The 16,171-nt window shown below is 41.5% G+C and overlaps 1 long non-coding RNA gene across 2 annotated transcripts in view; it reads left to right on the plus strand.

Annotated features, from left to right (window-relative positions):
• Positions 1-7,483: 7,483 nt before the first annotated feature.
• The window catches only part of LOC119872253, a 29,609-nt gene continuing 20,921 nt past the window's right edge, over positions 7,484-16,171 (plus strand). For both annotated transcript variants that reach the window (XR_005361144.1, XR_005361145.1), the window contains exons 1-2: positions 7,484-7,571; positions 10,500-10,582. This is a non-coding gene — a long non-coding RNA (uncharacterized LOC119872253). The remainder of the gene's footprint in view (positions 7,572-10,499; positions 10,583-16,171) is intronic.

Raw genomic sequence — 16,171 nt, forward strand, 5'->3', positions numbered from 1 at the left:
CATCATATTCAGTGAATGCACAGCAGACAGTATTTTATTTCCAGGCTTGTTATCTGAAGAATTGTTCCTCAGGGAGCTATTGGCAATTCTCTGAAACATATCACCTTTAATGGAGCATTAGCAGAGCGTGGCCAAATAGTCCCTGCTCTGCTCATCTCAGGTGGCCCTCATTTCCCTCTGACTTACATTCAAAGTCTTTTGGAAATCTGTTCACTTAATCAATGTAAGGAATATATGGAACCATGCAAAGTAGTTTAAGAAACAGATTCTCAGAAGTGGCCAAACTCAGTTGTTCATTATTCCAAGGAAATTGATTCCATTTCAGGTTCAATGATAGTGACAGTCATCAATACTATTTACCAAATATTTCTGCTTTGGCCCCATTCTAAACGCATAGTAAGCTTACACTTCTATATTCTTTTATTAGCAGGTATGAAATCATGTGACCACTTTTACCCAGTGAATTATGACTAAAATGATATGTGTCATTATTAGAACACTTAGTTTCGGGAAGAGGAGGGGCAAGATGGCAGAAGAGTAGGGTCCTCAAATCACCTGTCCCCACCAAATTACCTAGAAAACCTTCAAATTATCCTGAAAATCTATGAATTCGGCCTGAGAATTAAAGAGAGAACACCTGGAATGCTACAGTGAGAAGAGTTTGCGCTTCTACCAAGGTAGGAAGACGGGGAAAAAGAAATAAAGAAACAAAGATCTCCAAGGGGGAGGGGCCCCGCGAGGAGCCGGGCTGAGGCCGGGGCGAGGGTCCCCAGGACAGGAGAGCCCCGTCCCGGAGACGCAGGAGCTGCACCGACCTTCCCGGCGGAAAGGGGCTCCAGGGAGGTGGAGCAGGACCCAGGAGGGCGGGGATGCCCTCGGGCTCCCGGGGACAGTAACAGACACCTGCGCCGCGGGAGATGCGCCGAGCTGCCTAAGGGCTGCAGCGCGCACGGCGGGACCCGGAGCAGCTCGGGGGGGCTCGGGCAGAGGAAGAGGCTCCGCGGAGGGGGCTGCGGGGCGGGAGCAGCTCGGGGGGCTCGGGGGGGGGCTCCGCGGAGGGGGCTGCGGGGCGGGAGCAGCTCGGAGGGGCTCCGGCAGAGGAAGAGGCTCCGTGCGGAGGGGGCTGCGCGGCCGGGAGCAGTTTGGAGGGGCTCGGGCGGCGGCTCCGCCGAGGGGGCTGCGGGGTGGGAGCGCGAATTCAACAGCGCAAGCGCCGGAGCACAGGGCGCCGGGACACAGCCCAGGATCCCGCCTCCCCCGGGACAGGCAGAGGCCGGGAGGGCCCAGGACAGCGAGGACGCTCCTGCCCCAGCTGAGCAGATCAGCGGCCCCGCCCCGGAGCCTCCAGGCCCTGCAGACGGAGAGCTCCGGAGTCACTGCGGGGGCTGAATCCAGGGCTCCAGAGCTGGCCCCGCCACTGGGGCTGTTCCTCCTGGGGCCTCACGGGGTAAACAACCCCCACTGAGCCCTGCACCAGGCGGGGGCAGAGCAGCTCCCCCAACTGCTAACACCTGAAAATCAGCACCACAGGCCCCTCCCCCAGAAGACCAGCTAGACGGACAAGTTCCAGGGGAAGTCAAGGGACTTAAAGTACACAGAATCAGAAGATACTCCCCCGTGGTTCTTTTTTTCTTTCTTTTTCTTTTTTTTTTTTTTTTTGTTATTGTTTTGTTTTGCTTTTTGATTTGTTTCCTTCCCCCACCCCCTTTTTTTCCTTTCTTTCTTTTTCTTTCTCTTTTTCTTCTTTTTTTTCGTTTTTTTCTTCCTTTTTTTTTCCTCTTTCTCTTTTCTTTCCTTCTTTCTCTCCTCTCTTTTTCTCCTCTTCCCAATACAACTTGCTTTTGGCCACTCTGCACTGAGCAAAATGACTAGAAGGAAAACCTCACCTCAAAAGAAAGAATCAGAAACAGTCCTCTCTCCCACAGAGTTACAAAATCTGGATTACAATTCAACGTCAGAAATCCAATTCAGAAGCACTATTATACAGCTACTGGTGGCTCTAGAAAAAAGCATAAAGGACTCAAGAGACTTCATGACTGCAGAATTTAGAGCTAATCAGGCAGAAATTAAAAATCAATTGAATGAGATGCAATCCAAACTAGAAGTGCTAACGACGAGGGTTAACGAGGTGGAAGAACGAGTGAGTGACATAGAAGACAAGTTGATAGCAAAGAGGGAAACTGAGGAAAAAAGAGACAAACAATTAAAAGACCATGAAGATAGATTAAGGGAAATAAACGACAGCCTGAGGAAGAAAAACCAAGTTTAATTGGTGTTCCCGAGGGCGCCGAAAGGGCCAGAGGGCCAGAATATGTATTTGAACAAATTCTAGCTGAAAACTTTCCTAATCTGGGAAGGGAAACAGGCATTCAGATCCAGGAAATAGAGAGATCCCCCCCTAAAATCAATAAAAACCGGTGTTGAACGGTTGCAAATTCCAAAGATAAAGAGAAGATCCTTAAAGCAGCAAGAGACAAGAAATCCCTGACTTTTATGGGGAGGAGTATTAGGGTAACAGCAGACCTCTCCACAGAGACCTGGCAGGCCAGAAAGGGCTGGCAGGATATACTCAGGGTCCTAAATGAGAAGAACATGCAACCAAGAATACTTTATCCAGCAAGGCTCTCATTCAAAATGGAAGGAGAGATAAAGAGCTTCCAAGACAGGCAGCAACTGAAAGAATATGTGACCTCCAAACCAGCTCTGCAAGAAATTTTAAGGGGGACTCTTAAAATTCCCCTTTAAGAAGAAGTTCAGTGGAACAGTCCACAAAAACAAGGACTGAATAGATATCATGATGACACTAAACTCATATCTCTCAATAGTAACTCTGAACATGAACGGGCTTAATGACCCCATCAAAAGGCGCAGGGTTTCAGACTGGATAAAAAAGCAGGACCCATCTATCGGCTGTCTACAAGAGACTCATTTTAGACAGAAGGACACCTCCAGCCTGAAAATAAAAGGTTGGAGAACCATTTACCATTCAAATGGTCCTCAAAAGAAAGCGGGATAGCCATCCTTATATCAGATAAGCTAAAATTTACCCCGAAGACTATAGTGAGAGATGAAGAGGGACACTATATCATACTTAAAGGATCTATCCAACAAGAGGACTTAACAATCCTCAATATATATGCTTCGAATGTGGGAGCTGCCAAATATATAAATCAATTAATAACCAAAGTGAAGAAATACTTAGATAATAATACACTTATACTTGGTGACTTCAATCTAGCTCTTTCTATACTCGATAGGTCTTCTAAACACAACATCTCCAAAGAAACGAGAGCTTTAAATGATACACTGGACCAGATGGATTTCACAGATATCTACAGAACTTTACATCCAAACTCTACTGAATACACATTCTTCTCAAGTTACATGGAACTTTCTCCAGAATAGACCACATACTGGGTCACAAATCGGGTCTGAACCGATACCAAAAGATTGGGATCGTCCCCTGCATATTCTCAGACCATAATGCCTTGAAATTAGAACTAAATCACAAAAAGAAGTTTGGAAGGACCTCAAACACGTGGAGGTTAAGGACCATCCTGCTAAAAGATGAAAGGGTCAACCAGGAAATTAAGGAAGAATTAAAAAGATTCATGGAAACTAATGAGAATGAAGATACAACCATTCAAAATCTTTGGGATGCAGCAAAAGCAGTCCTAAGGGGGAAATACATCGCAATACAAGCATCCATTCAAAAACTGGAAAGAACTCAAATACAAAAGCTAACCTTACACATAAAGGAGCTAGAGAAAAAACAGCAAATAGATCCTACACCCAGGAGAAGAAGAGAGTTAATAAAGATTCGAGCAGAACTCAACGAAATCGAGACCAGAAGAACTGTGGAACAGATCAACAGAACCAGGAGTTGGTTCTTTGAAAGAATTAATAAGATACATAAACCATTAGTGAACCTTATTAAAAAGTAGAGAGAGAAGACTCAAATTAATAAAATCATGAATGAGAAAGGAGAGATCACTACCAACACCAAGGAAATACAAACAATTTTAAAAAAATATTATGAACAGCCATACGCCAATAAATTAGGCAATCTAGAAGAAATGGACGCATTCCTGGAAAGCCACAAAATGCCAAAACTGGAACAGGAAGAAATAGAAAACTTGAACAGGCCAATAACCAGGGAGGAAATTGAAGCAGTCATCAAAAACTTCCCAAGACACAAGAGTCCAGGGCCAGATGGCTTCCCAGGGGAATTCTATCAAAAGTTTAAAGAAGAGACCATACCTATTCTCCTAAAGCTGTTTGGAAAGATAGAAAGAGATGGAGTACTTCCAAATTCGTTCTATGAGGCCAGCATCACCTTAATTCCAAAACCAGACAAAGACCCAACCAAAAAGGAGAATTACAGACCAATATCCCTGATGAACATGGATGCAAAAATTCTCAACAAGGTACTGGCCAATAGAATCCAACAGTACATTAAGAAAATTATTCACCATGACCAAGTAGGATTTATCCCCGGGACACAAGGCTGGTTCAACACCCGTAAAACAATCAATGTGATTCATCATATCAGCAAGAGAAAAACCAAGAACCATATGATCCTCTCATTAGATGCAGAGAAAGCATTTGACAAAATACAGCATGCATTCCTGATCAAAACTCTTCAGAGTGTAGGGATAGAGGGAACATTCCTCAACATCTTAAAAGCCATCTACGAAAAGCCCACAGCAAATATCATTCTCAGTGGGGAAGCACTGGGAGCCTTTCCCCTAAGATCAGGAACAAGACAGGGATGTCCACTCTCACCACTGCTATTCAACATAGTACTGGAAGTCCTAGCCTCAGCAATCAGACAACAAAAAGACATTAAAGGCATTCAAATTGGCAAAGAAGAAGTCAAACTCTCCCTCTTCGCCGATGACATGATACTCTACATAGAAAACCCAAAAGTCTCCACCCCAAGATTGCTAGAACTCATACAGCAATTTGGTAGCGTGGCAGGATACAAAATCAATGCCCAGAAATCAGTGGCATTTCTATACACTAACAATGAGACTGAAGAAAGAGAAATTAAGGAGTCAATCCCATTTACAATTGCACCCAAAAGCATAAGATACCTAGGAATAAACCTAACCAAAGAGGTAAAGGATCTATACCCTCAAAACTATAGAACACTTCTGAAAGAAATTGAGGAAGACACAAAGAGATGGAAAAATATTCCATGCTCATGGATTGGCAGAATTAATATTGTGAAAATGTCAATGTTATCCAGGGCAATATACACATTTAATGCAATCCCTATCAAAATACCATGGACTTTCTTCAGAGAGTTAAAACAAATTATTTTAAGATTTGTGTGGAATCAGAAAAGACCCCGAATAGCCAGGGGAATTTTAAAAAAGAAAACCATATCTGGGGGCATCACAATGCCAGATTTCAGGATGTACTACAAAGCTGTGGTCATCAAGACAGTGTGGTACTGGCACAAAAACAGACACATAGATCAGTGGAACAGAATAGAGAATCCAGAAGTGGACCCTGAACTTTATGGTCAACTAATATTTGATAAAGGAGGAAAGACTATCCATTGGAAGAAAGACAGTCTCTTCAATAAATGGTGCTGGGAAAATTGGGCATCCACATGCAGAAGAATGAAACTAGACCACTCTCTTCACCATACACAAAGATAAACTCAAAATGGATGAAAGATCTAAATGTGAGACAAGATTCCATCAAAATCCTAGAGGAGAACACAGGCAACACCCTTTTTGAACTTGGCCACAGTAACTTCTTGCAAGATACATCCACGAAGGCAAAAGAAACAAAAGCAAAAATGAACTATTGGGACTTCATCAAGATAAGAAGCTTTTGCACAGCAAAGGATACAGTCAACAAAACTAAAAGAAAACCTACAGAATGGGAGAAGATATTTGCAAATGATGTATCAGATAAAGGGCTAGTTTCCAAGATCTATAAAGAACTTATTAAACTCAACACCAAAAAAAAAAAAAAAAAAAAAAAAAAAAACTCAACACCAAAGAAACAAACAATCCAATCATGAAATGGGCAAAAGACATGAACAGAAATCTCACAGAGGAAGACATAGACATGGCCAACATGCACATGAGAAAATGCTCTGAATCACTTGCCATCAGGGAAATACAAATCAAAATCACAATGAGATCCCACCTCACACCAATGAGAATGGGGAAAATTAACAAGGCAGGAAACCACAAATGTTGGAGAGGATGCGGAGAAAAGGGAACCCTCTTACACTGTTGGTGGGAATGTGAACTGGTGCAGCCACTCTGGAAAACTGTGTGGAGGTTCCTCAAAGAGTTAAAAATAGACCTGCCCTACGACCCAGCAATTGCACTGTTGGGGATTTACCCCAAAGATACAGATGCAATGAAACGCAGGGACACCTGCACCCCGATGTTTCTAGCAGCAATGGCCACGATAGCCAAACTGTGGAAGGAGCCTCGGTGTCCATCGAAAGATGAGTGGATAAAGAAGATGTGGTTTATGTATACAGTGGAATATTACTCAGCCATTAGAAATGACAAATACCCACCATTTGCTTCAACGTGGAAGGAACTGGAGGGTATTATGCTGAGTGAAGTAAGTCAGTCGGAGAAGGACAAACATTATATGTTCTCATTCATTTGGGGAATATAAATAATAGTGAAAGGGAATATAAGGGAAGGGAGAAGAAATGTGTGGGAAATAACAGAAAGGGAGACAGAACATAAAGACTGCTAACTCTGGGAAACGAACTAGGGGTTGTGGAAGGGGAGGAGGGTGTGGGGTGGGAGTGAATGGGTGACAAGCACTGGGGGTTATTCTGTATGTAGGTAAATTGAACACCAATAAAAAATAAATTAAAAATAAATAAAAAAATAAAATAAATGTAAAATGTTTATGAACCAAAAAAAAAAAAAAGAACACTTAGTTTCCATAAGAAGACCCTCAGATCTTTCTTTACCTGTGCATGACGATGAGTAATTCTAAGATAAAGATAATGGCTGTTCCATCAACCTAAGTCCCCAAATGATTAGGATGAACTGAATCCCGTCACCCTGATCCCACTGTCCCCAGATGGATATGAAACACAAACAAGGAATAAATCTTTGTTATTTTAAGCCACTGAGTTTTGGGGTTGATTGTTAATCCAAGTCATTCTAATCTACCTTCCCTGATGTCTATACTCACAAAGAAGTAGAGTTATAAATTACTAGTTGGATGTAACAAGAGAAAGAAAACACCTTGGGATGGAGGGCATATCTGACCACAGAGATTGCTGGAGTTCTCTTTCATAATCTTTACTTGGCTTAGACTGGCATTAAGATTCCTTTAATAGTGGCATACCTCAGCACTAAGTGCCACTAATAATGTGCTTTTCAGATAGCTTCCCACTAGGGCTCTATGCAAAAGATAACATAGTAAGGCCCCAAAATAGTGTGGTTAAAATATGTTGATGCCTTGAAGTGAACTCTCTGAAATTCTAAATTTAATTCAGCTCAACACACTCAGCACAGTGGTGGAGAAAAACATCATGTAAGACGTGTCTTTAAATTCAGGAGTTCAAACTTGTAAGTAAAAAACAAAATGCACTTAATTTTTAAGTATACTGTGCTGTAGACTTAAATACCCTTCTCAATGAATCTTTAAAACCTTTTGGGAAAGGCATTGTGATCTTGAACTCATATGTTGACAATTTACTGTGCTTGTGTGCTTTATATATAATGACTTATTCGTTTACTGCAGCAAGTCCACGAAGAGGAGGCCGAGACTCAGGGGGTTTAAGGAGAATTTCCAAATACACACACTAGTAAGTGGCAGATATGGGATTCATATCTAGGTCTAATTTCAAAGTCTGCAATTGCTCAGCATCGAGGTGGGTGCTATGGAGGGGTTAGCATTAGGAATTTGGCATCTGTGGGGAAGATGACTAACATTTTTTAGTATGAAACTGAGAAAAGCTCCCAGCAAAGCCAAGCACATGTAGCCAGTAAGTTCTTTCTGTGAGAAATTATTCCTCTGAGATTTTCCCCATTGACTTTTTATTCCAACCATAGCATCGATTCAGTGGTCCCTCATGATTGTTGGGGATCTGTGTGATTTGGAACCTGGCTGGAATGTCTTCTCTTTGACTTTTCTATCTAGAAAACTTGTACTTACACTCCAAACTCAGTTCAAATATCAGCTCTCCGGAAAACCCTTTCCTAGCTACCCCAGGTAAGTTCATCAGTCTCTTCATGGGACCAGCAAAGCACGTTGCTCCGACTGATAGCATCAGCTTCGTTGTGTTATAACTTAGCTGTTCTCAGGTCTCTCTTTTCTACTAAACTGGGAGTGGACGCAAAATGTCTTCAGCCTGGTTCCTGGGACTTGCATAGTGCTTGGCACATGGCAAATGCTCCAAGATGTTTGCTGAGTAAAAGGAGAAAGTTTTGCTCCCTTTCACACATAGATACTGCCGGTCGAAAACGATAACTCAATCATGAGACCCAGGCACAGCAGGCCCATCAGAATGACTTGTGCCTTTGATAACTGAATTTTAGCAAGTGTTCCACAGAAACAAAACAGGCAGTCCTCCAGCAGGATTTTGACACAAATACCTAGGTAAGCAGCGCTTCTATTTTGAGCATCCTGTCATCTCCCACTTGTCTCCAGAGCGATGTAGAATGAGCTCCGTGCTGGCACTGAGGATGATTTAGGAATTTCAGCTCTGGGAGGAACCACTGCTCTTTGCCTCTCTGTCCCTGCGCCCTCAGAGCAGGCCCTCCACACTGTCAGAAGCGTCCTGATTCAGAGCAAATCGAGACAGATGGCAGAGTCCTCATGCCAGATTTTGATAAATAAGCTTCATAGCTCTGGGGTAGCAGGACACTTTTCTCCATTGGTGTATAAATATTCATGAAGAACTCTCTCTCTCTCACGCACACATACACACACACACACAGAGTCTCTGCTCAGAAAAAGAAATATACAGCAAGAATAAGAAAAACACACGCACACATCTACAGTCATTTGCTTTGGACACATTCCTAGAAAATTTTGCTTCCATTTACTACCCTTTTCCCATCCAGAAAGGCCTGATTTATTTATTTGTTTGTTTATTTATTAAGCGTTTATTTATTTATTCATGAGAGACACAGAAAGAGGTGCAGAGACACAGGCAGGGGGAGAACCAGACTCCCTGCGGGGAGCCCCATGTGGGACTCGATCCCAGGACCCTGGGATCACACCCTGAGCTGAAGGCAGATGCTCAACCACTGAGCCACCCAGGTGCCCCCAGAAAGGCCCAATGCAAAATCTGTCTAGTCCAGAGACCTTCCACTGCTCAACCACAGTTGCAGTATGAGGTAGACTCTGAGTCGCTCTTTCCAGGGGTTCCGTACTTAGCGTTGTCAATATTTTCCCCTGTGATTGCCAATTATGATAACATGACACTGCCAAAACTCATTTATCAGTCATCTGTGAGTTTTCCCCCTTGTAGACAAATCTGTTTATATATGCTCATATTCCAGGAACAGAGAACATATGGATTGTCTCATTCTGCTGTAGCAGTTCAGAATCAACAGTTTGCCTAAACTTAGCTAATTAAACCTTAAAATTAGATAGCTGATTATATTCTCTGAACACATGGCCAGAATATTTGGGAACAAAGTATTATCTCGATCCTAACAGCTATTATGGTTTATTTTTTGTTTATGGTTCTTCATTCCTACACTCGCAGCTTTGGATAGCAAGCATGATTCGGAGGTTATTTACCCAATTCAGCATGAAAAATGTGCCCCCAAACTGTGCTGACTTATCAGCATTTTAATGTTATGACACATATGTACATATTACCACAGCTCAAGTTCCCTCCTAACCCAAATTAGGAGAAGATGATATTTTGCACTTTTGACGAGTTGAGGTTTATATATTTGCAAATATATTTATGTGTTATATTTGTATACATAATGAAAAAGATGAAAGACATGGTTAGTGTCTTGTTGTCTACTAAAAACTCATACTAGATCTTACTATATAGTTTGGATTATCAAAGCTGCATTGCTGAAACAACTTTTATATTAAAAATAAGACAGCAGCAGACTAGGTGTGAATATATATTACGGGTCCAGGGGAATTCGACTGTGAGATTTTGGAAACTTTACCTTTCCAGAATTCTGTCTTCATAGCTTTAAGATGAGAGGATCGAACTCAAAATGCTACTTAAATAACTTCTCTTTTTCCTTCCTCTGCCCTCTTCTTCATTTTGCAGCTGAACCCTGTGAGAGACAGTAAAACTGTACACATCCACATGTAACTGGAGGAACAGAATTCTTCCCAATTCATTTCTGGGGGCATTGCATGTACAGAGCTCCTAAATGCATATTCCTTCAACTCACAGCATGTGAATATGCCTAGATATGTTATTTGGCCCAAAGTGGTAAAATCTGTTAACTGCAGTTCCTGCCAGGTCCATGATAGGTGGATGGATTTGAAACAGGAGCTCATTTCTTTTTCAGATTCATCCCTGGACACAGCTTGGAAACCAGATGATGGCTAAAATGATGAGCAAATGGGTGTAGCTAACACCTTTGCTCATATGGTAAGGAGTATCCCATTCGTAGGCAGGGGTCTGCATGGATTCTGTTGCATGTAGGGGAAATACTTCTTTTTTAATGTATGGAACTAGTTTACCCTGTTTCCAAGAATAAATACATGTCTTTGGGAAGTTTTTTTGCCCCCATACATGTATTTGATTCATTGACTTGGACTGGATGACCAGTGTGGCTTGTTCTTTTCTGGATCTCACACTATGGGGAGATTTCAAAGTGGTTCACACTCTTAGAGCCAAAGCCCCTCTACACCATCTTGTTAAAGCTCCAACAATGGGTTGAGCTACACTGAATAAATTAGTGTTCAGAAATGGCATTGCAGGGGATCTTATATCCCACAAATTGTCTCATAGGGAAAGGAGATGATGAGTTCCAGTACGACTAAATTTCTGTCTCCGAATCTCCATATATTTCTAGTGGCAGACAACTTGATTTTAGTTATTTCTGTATGTCTTCCTTTTCAAATCCCATAATCTCAGTTTTGTGCAGTGCTATCATGCCCACAGAGTATATGGGGGGAGGAGCCTCTGTGGTGTCTGCTTCTTTGTCCTCTCAAGTGATCACTGAGAACCCACCATCCTTTACTGTGTGGTCCCCTCAGATCTAACCTGATTCCGTGTCTCGGTTCCAGGAAATAAAATATTTTGATGAACTGCCACCACTTCCATTTCCTTCAGTGGGATTTGCCACCTTCCCACTGCTCTCTTCTCAGTGCTCTGAGAAACCAGGCCTTAGGTCATCCTGCCCCGGGACACCTAAAGTTCCCTCACTTGGGGTTTCTCTTGCTCCCCTTTTCTCTTTTTCTTTTGCTTGCCTCTCTTTCTCTTCTCTTCTCCCCTTTCTCACTCATCCAGGGGAGTCCGCTGGGATTGAACCGACTAGAACACACTTGATAGCTTCACACAGGAATTTAACAGACATCTCAAACTTCAAACATACAAATCAAGGCTTCTGAGTTCAGTTCCTCAAACTGCAATGGATGATGCAATGGGGAACAATGTTCCCCATCTCAGACAATGACACTTGCTCACATTCAGAAGTAAGAAACTTGGAATCCTCCATGATTCCTTGCTTGTCCTAATTCTCCTCACGCCAAGTCTTTACCTGTTTACTCTTAAATCCAATCCTTACCTATCCATTGCTTTGTCTTGTATCATGGATGGACTGACTCCAGAAGGCTGCACTTCCCAGAGTCCCCTAGCAGCCAGCTGTCAGCTGGACTTACCTGAGAGGCATTGTAGTAGATCATAGAACAGGAACAAGGAGAGAAGCCAGGGTCTCTCTCCATTCCCGCTGAGTGCGCTTCAGTAATGGCTGCTCCAGTCTCCCAGTGGAAAGACCCTCTACATTCCAGTCTCTGCTAGATGGCCGTGGCTTCTGGACTATGATAATACTTCATCCTTCCAGCAGAGAGACAATAGTGGCCTTCTGCTATACTAACCTATGGGATGCCTCATCACCCTATATTGGCTTCTTGGCTCTTCCATCCACTTGTGTAAATAACTTTCCTTAAATTTCCTCCCTTGCATCTTACTGGCCAGAGTTTATATCAAACACCCATTGCTTAAACATATTACTGGATAGGGGGATGGAATGGAACAATCTGCTTACATTAGTCCACTTTCATCTTCTGGCACCAGGAAAGCCATGAAACTCTTAGTAATTTCTCAATTTTGCTTATTTATTCCCAGCAGCTCTTTCTACTATTCCTTAATCAAGAGAGGAAAAAGATAAAGATATCCAACTCTATTTATTTCTCTAAATATTTGGAGGTATTAGTAAGTATTCTGAGATTAGAAACAGCTCTGCTTTTGTATTTGCTGAAGAATTTTATCTTCCCTTGGTTGTCATTTCCTGAAATACATTACATTAGGCTATGCCCTTATTTGTTGTGGGTGGAGGAAAAAAGCTATTTTTAAAACTACTTTCCTCATTTTGTTTTTTAAAAAAGATTTTATTTATTTATTTATTTATTTATTTATTTATTTATTTATTTATTTAGAGACAGAGGGAGTAGGGAGAGGGGTAGAGGGGAAGGGAGAGAATTTCAAGCAGACTTCACACTGAGCACACGGAGTCCGATGTGGGGTCAATCTCACCGCCCTGAGATCATGATCTGAGATGAAATCAAGAGTTGGATGCTCAACTGACTGAACCTTTCAGGTACCCTAACTTTTCTCATTTTGTATAGGAAGAAGAAATACCTATGAGGAAATTTCTTTAAAAAAATTTTTTTTAAAAAGATTTTATTTTTTTAAAGTAATCTCTACATACAATGTCAGACTTGAACTCATAACGTGGAGATCAAGAGTTACATGCTCTACCAATTGAGCCAGATCAGCACCCCTCTGTGAAGAAGATTTTATTGACTTAATTCACAAGTGAAGTTATTTTATATAAAATTTAATGAGACACCATTAAACTACATTGCATAGGTAATTGCTTAGAGGTAAAACCATGAGGAAAATCAAGGAGATGGGGGCGCCTGGGTGGTTCAGTAGGTTAAGAATCTGCCTTTGGCTAAGGTCATGATCTCAGGTCTTGAGATCAAGCCCTACATCAGGCTCCCTGCTCAGCGAGGAGTCTGCTTCTCCATTTCCCTCTGCCACTCTCCTTGCTTGTTTTCTCCCTCACTCTCTCTCCCAAATAAATACAGAAACAAAATCAACAATAGCTGCAAACTGTAGAGCCTTGTTACTTAAAAGAAAATCAGATTACACTACTAACATGTTTAATAATCTCCCAATATTTCCAGAAGCAATTAGATTCTGATCCAAATGCCCCACTGTGGATGTCAAGGCTTTACAAAATCTGATGTTCACTCGCCTCTACAACTGCTCCCTTATCGCCCCTTCTTGTCTAAGCCCCACCCACACTAGCCTGAAATTCCTTGAATATGTCAAACGCACACCCACCTTAAGGTTTTTGTACTTGCTGTTTTCTCTGCTTAGACTATTCCTTGCCAAGCTCTTCACAAAGCTGGTGCTACCTGAAAGGTCATATTCAGCTCCCGGTTTATCATCGCTCAGATGCCTTCCCTCAATGCCTGACCTACATTAGTACCCCTGCCCTATCATCCACCCCATCCTCTTTCATCACTGCACTCCTTTCCATCACCTTGCTTTGTTTCTTTCAAATATTTGTCACTACATGAAATTATGAAATATATCATCTCCTATACTTTTACTTCTTGAAATTATTTTGTTAATGAGTCTACTTGTCTCTCACCATCACCTACTAGAATAGAAATTCCATAAAAGCAGGAAACATTTCTATCGTGTTCATTGTTTTTAATCTTCACATGAAAAATTGTTCGGCACATATGTGCTTACTTATTGAATATTTGCTGAATACATGATGTTTCACCATAACCATTTCTTCCTCTGAATAAAAATGATCTTTTCTTAAGTTGTCTCTCTTCTAGAGTATCACCTTAAAGGATTTAAACCAGGAGGCAAGCAATGCTGATGGGGGCAAGACATACTGACATAAGAGAGAGAAGGACAGTGGGAAGAGCTCTGCAGAAATGGAAAGTATGGGACTTATGTAAGACTATAGCTCTACGAGGTTCTAAGTGATTGTGGCCACATGAAAATAGTAGCCCAGTGTGGCTAGATCATCCAATTTTCAAGAGAAGTCAGAAATTCATATTTCTATGTGAAATATGTCTAGTTATTGAGGCACCTGGGTGGCTCAATGGTTGAGCATCTGCCTTTGGCTTAGGTCATGATCCCGAGGTCCTGGGTTTGAGCAACATAAGGCTCCCGGCGAGGAGCCCATTTCTCCCTCCATCTATGTCTCTGCCTCTCTCTGTGTGTCTCTCATGAATAAATAAATAAGATCTTTAAAAAAAAGAAATATGTCTAGTTATTACATGTTACCCCAGGTTTTAAAAAGTCCTATATGAACTCAATAAAATATATCTGTGAACCAAATTTAATTTTGGGGTTTCTGGTTTGAAATTTGGCTTAGGAAGTAAGAAAGAAATTCCCAGTCAAAAACCTCCTCTGGGGCAAAGAATGGAATCTGTTATCAGATTGAACAAAGGTGAAAAAAAAATGAACAAAGGCAAAGAAAAGGGAAAAATAAAGGTTAAAAAAGTCAGATTGGTATCTCAGTATTATCCTGCCACAGGGTTTCTCTGAGTGATAGTCTGTGTGAACCCTTGGCTACATCAAGGTGCTAAGATTGGTTTTAAAAGGAGCTACAATAGGGCAGTTTTGCTTAGGTTTAATGGATAAAATTTTTAAAAAAGGCAACTATGTTTTGAGGAAGAGAGGATAGATGGAAATAGAGGGACTCCTTCCTTATAAAACTCATCATGCTATATTTAAGGTAAAAGGAGCACCATGTGACGAGGAGCAAAAATCCATTAGAGACAATCTATCAAAGCTCTTAAAGCAGATAAGGCAAAGAAGGTAAGAATTGGGTTGACTTGGATGTGTATGCAAACATAGACTAGAGTAGCTATTATGGGAAAATCAGTCAAATAATGAAATCATTAAAGAACAAACTAGTTTTTTCAAACAAATGACTGTTTTGATTACTTAGGGAAGTCATGATGTATACCTTTAGGCACAAACTATGTCTATTTGATAATATCAAATATGATTCTACTTTTGTGTGTCATCAAACAGAACGAAACTAATCATCTGCTGGGGCTGTTGGTTCCCACGGGATGACCAGGCCTATTTCTCAGAACCAGAAGTTTCATAATTCTAAATAATCATCAGATCTTTCAGATGGTGAATGAAGGAAATTCAGCTCTGCCTATGGGACTGGCTCCTCAAATCGCTTTCCAGTTAATAGGAAAATGGTGAAAAATGCCTGCATCACCAAACCTACAATCCAACACAAACCTATGAGATTTGATTTTCGTGAGAGTTCAATCATATAAACACTGACAATAGAATTTGAATATTAGAGGAGGGAATTTATATGAAAAAGAGTGAGGATGATGGTGATGGGGACTTGATGGGTAAGAACCAGAATAAAAACAAGGCATGGAGAGAAAATCAGACAGAGAAGAATGACTTTGGGATAGAGGGCTAGAGAAAGAAGAAAAAGGAAGTTCCAATTTAAAAAACAAAACAAAGAAAAGTAGAGAGGAAGCTGTGGGAAGGGAAGGTAAAAGGCAAGAGAAGCAGGATACGAAGGGTTATAACAGTAACAGGAAAATGTTTGACCTCTGATCTGGGAAGTCTCATAAATTTTGCAATGAGGCATATGGTTGGAGAAACTGGAGGTCACTCTGCAGAATGTATAGTTGGCACAAGATTGTTTTTCTTATGTTCTAATGCTGACTTTCTGAGTTCTGTTTCCTCCTTTACTTTGATTTCTGCACTAGATAATAAACAGGTTGAGTTGGCAGGGGGCTTAGAAGCAATTAGACTTGGGTACCTTAATCCCAATTTCTTAAGTGTAGCTTGGGCAAAGGAGAAGACTTCTGCCAAGGAGGGTCTCCGTCTGTATGGCAAAGGACTCTCTGAGGTGCCTTTGAAACAATTGAAACCTTTCATTTCGGGAACACGGGCTCCCACAGTACTCTGGGGCCCTAAGGTCAACGGGAGCACCACCAA

This window comes from Canis lupus, chromosome 6 (genome assembly GCF_011100685.1).
Source record: "Canis lupus familiaris isolate Mischka breed German Shepherd chromosome 6, alternate assembly UU_Cfam_GSD_1.0, whole genome shotgun sequence".
NCBI lineage: Eukaryota > Metazoa > Chordata > Mammalia > Carnivora > Canidae > Canis > Canis lupus.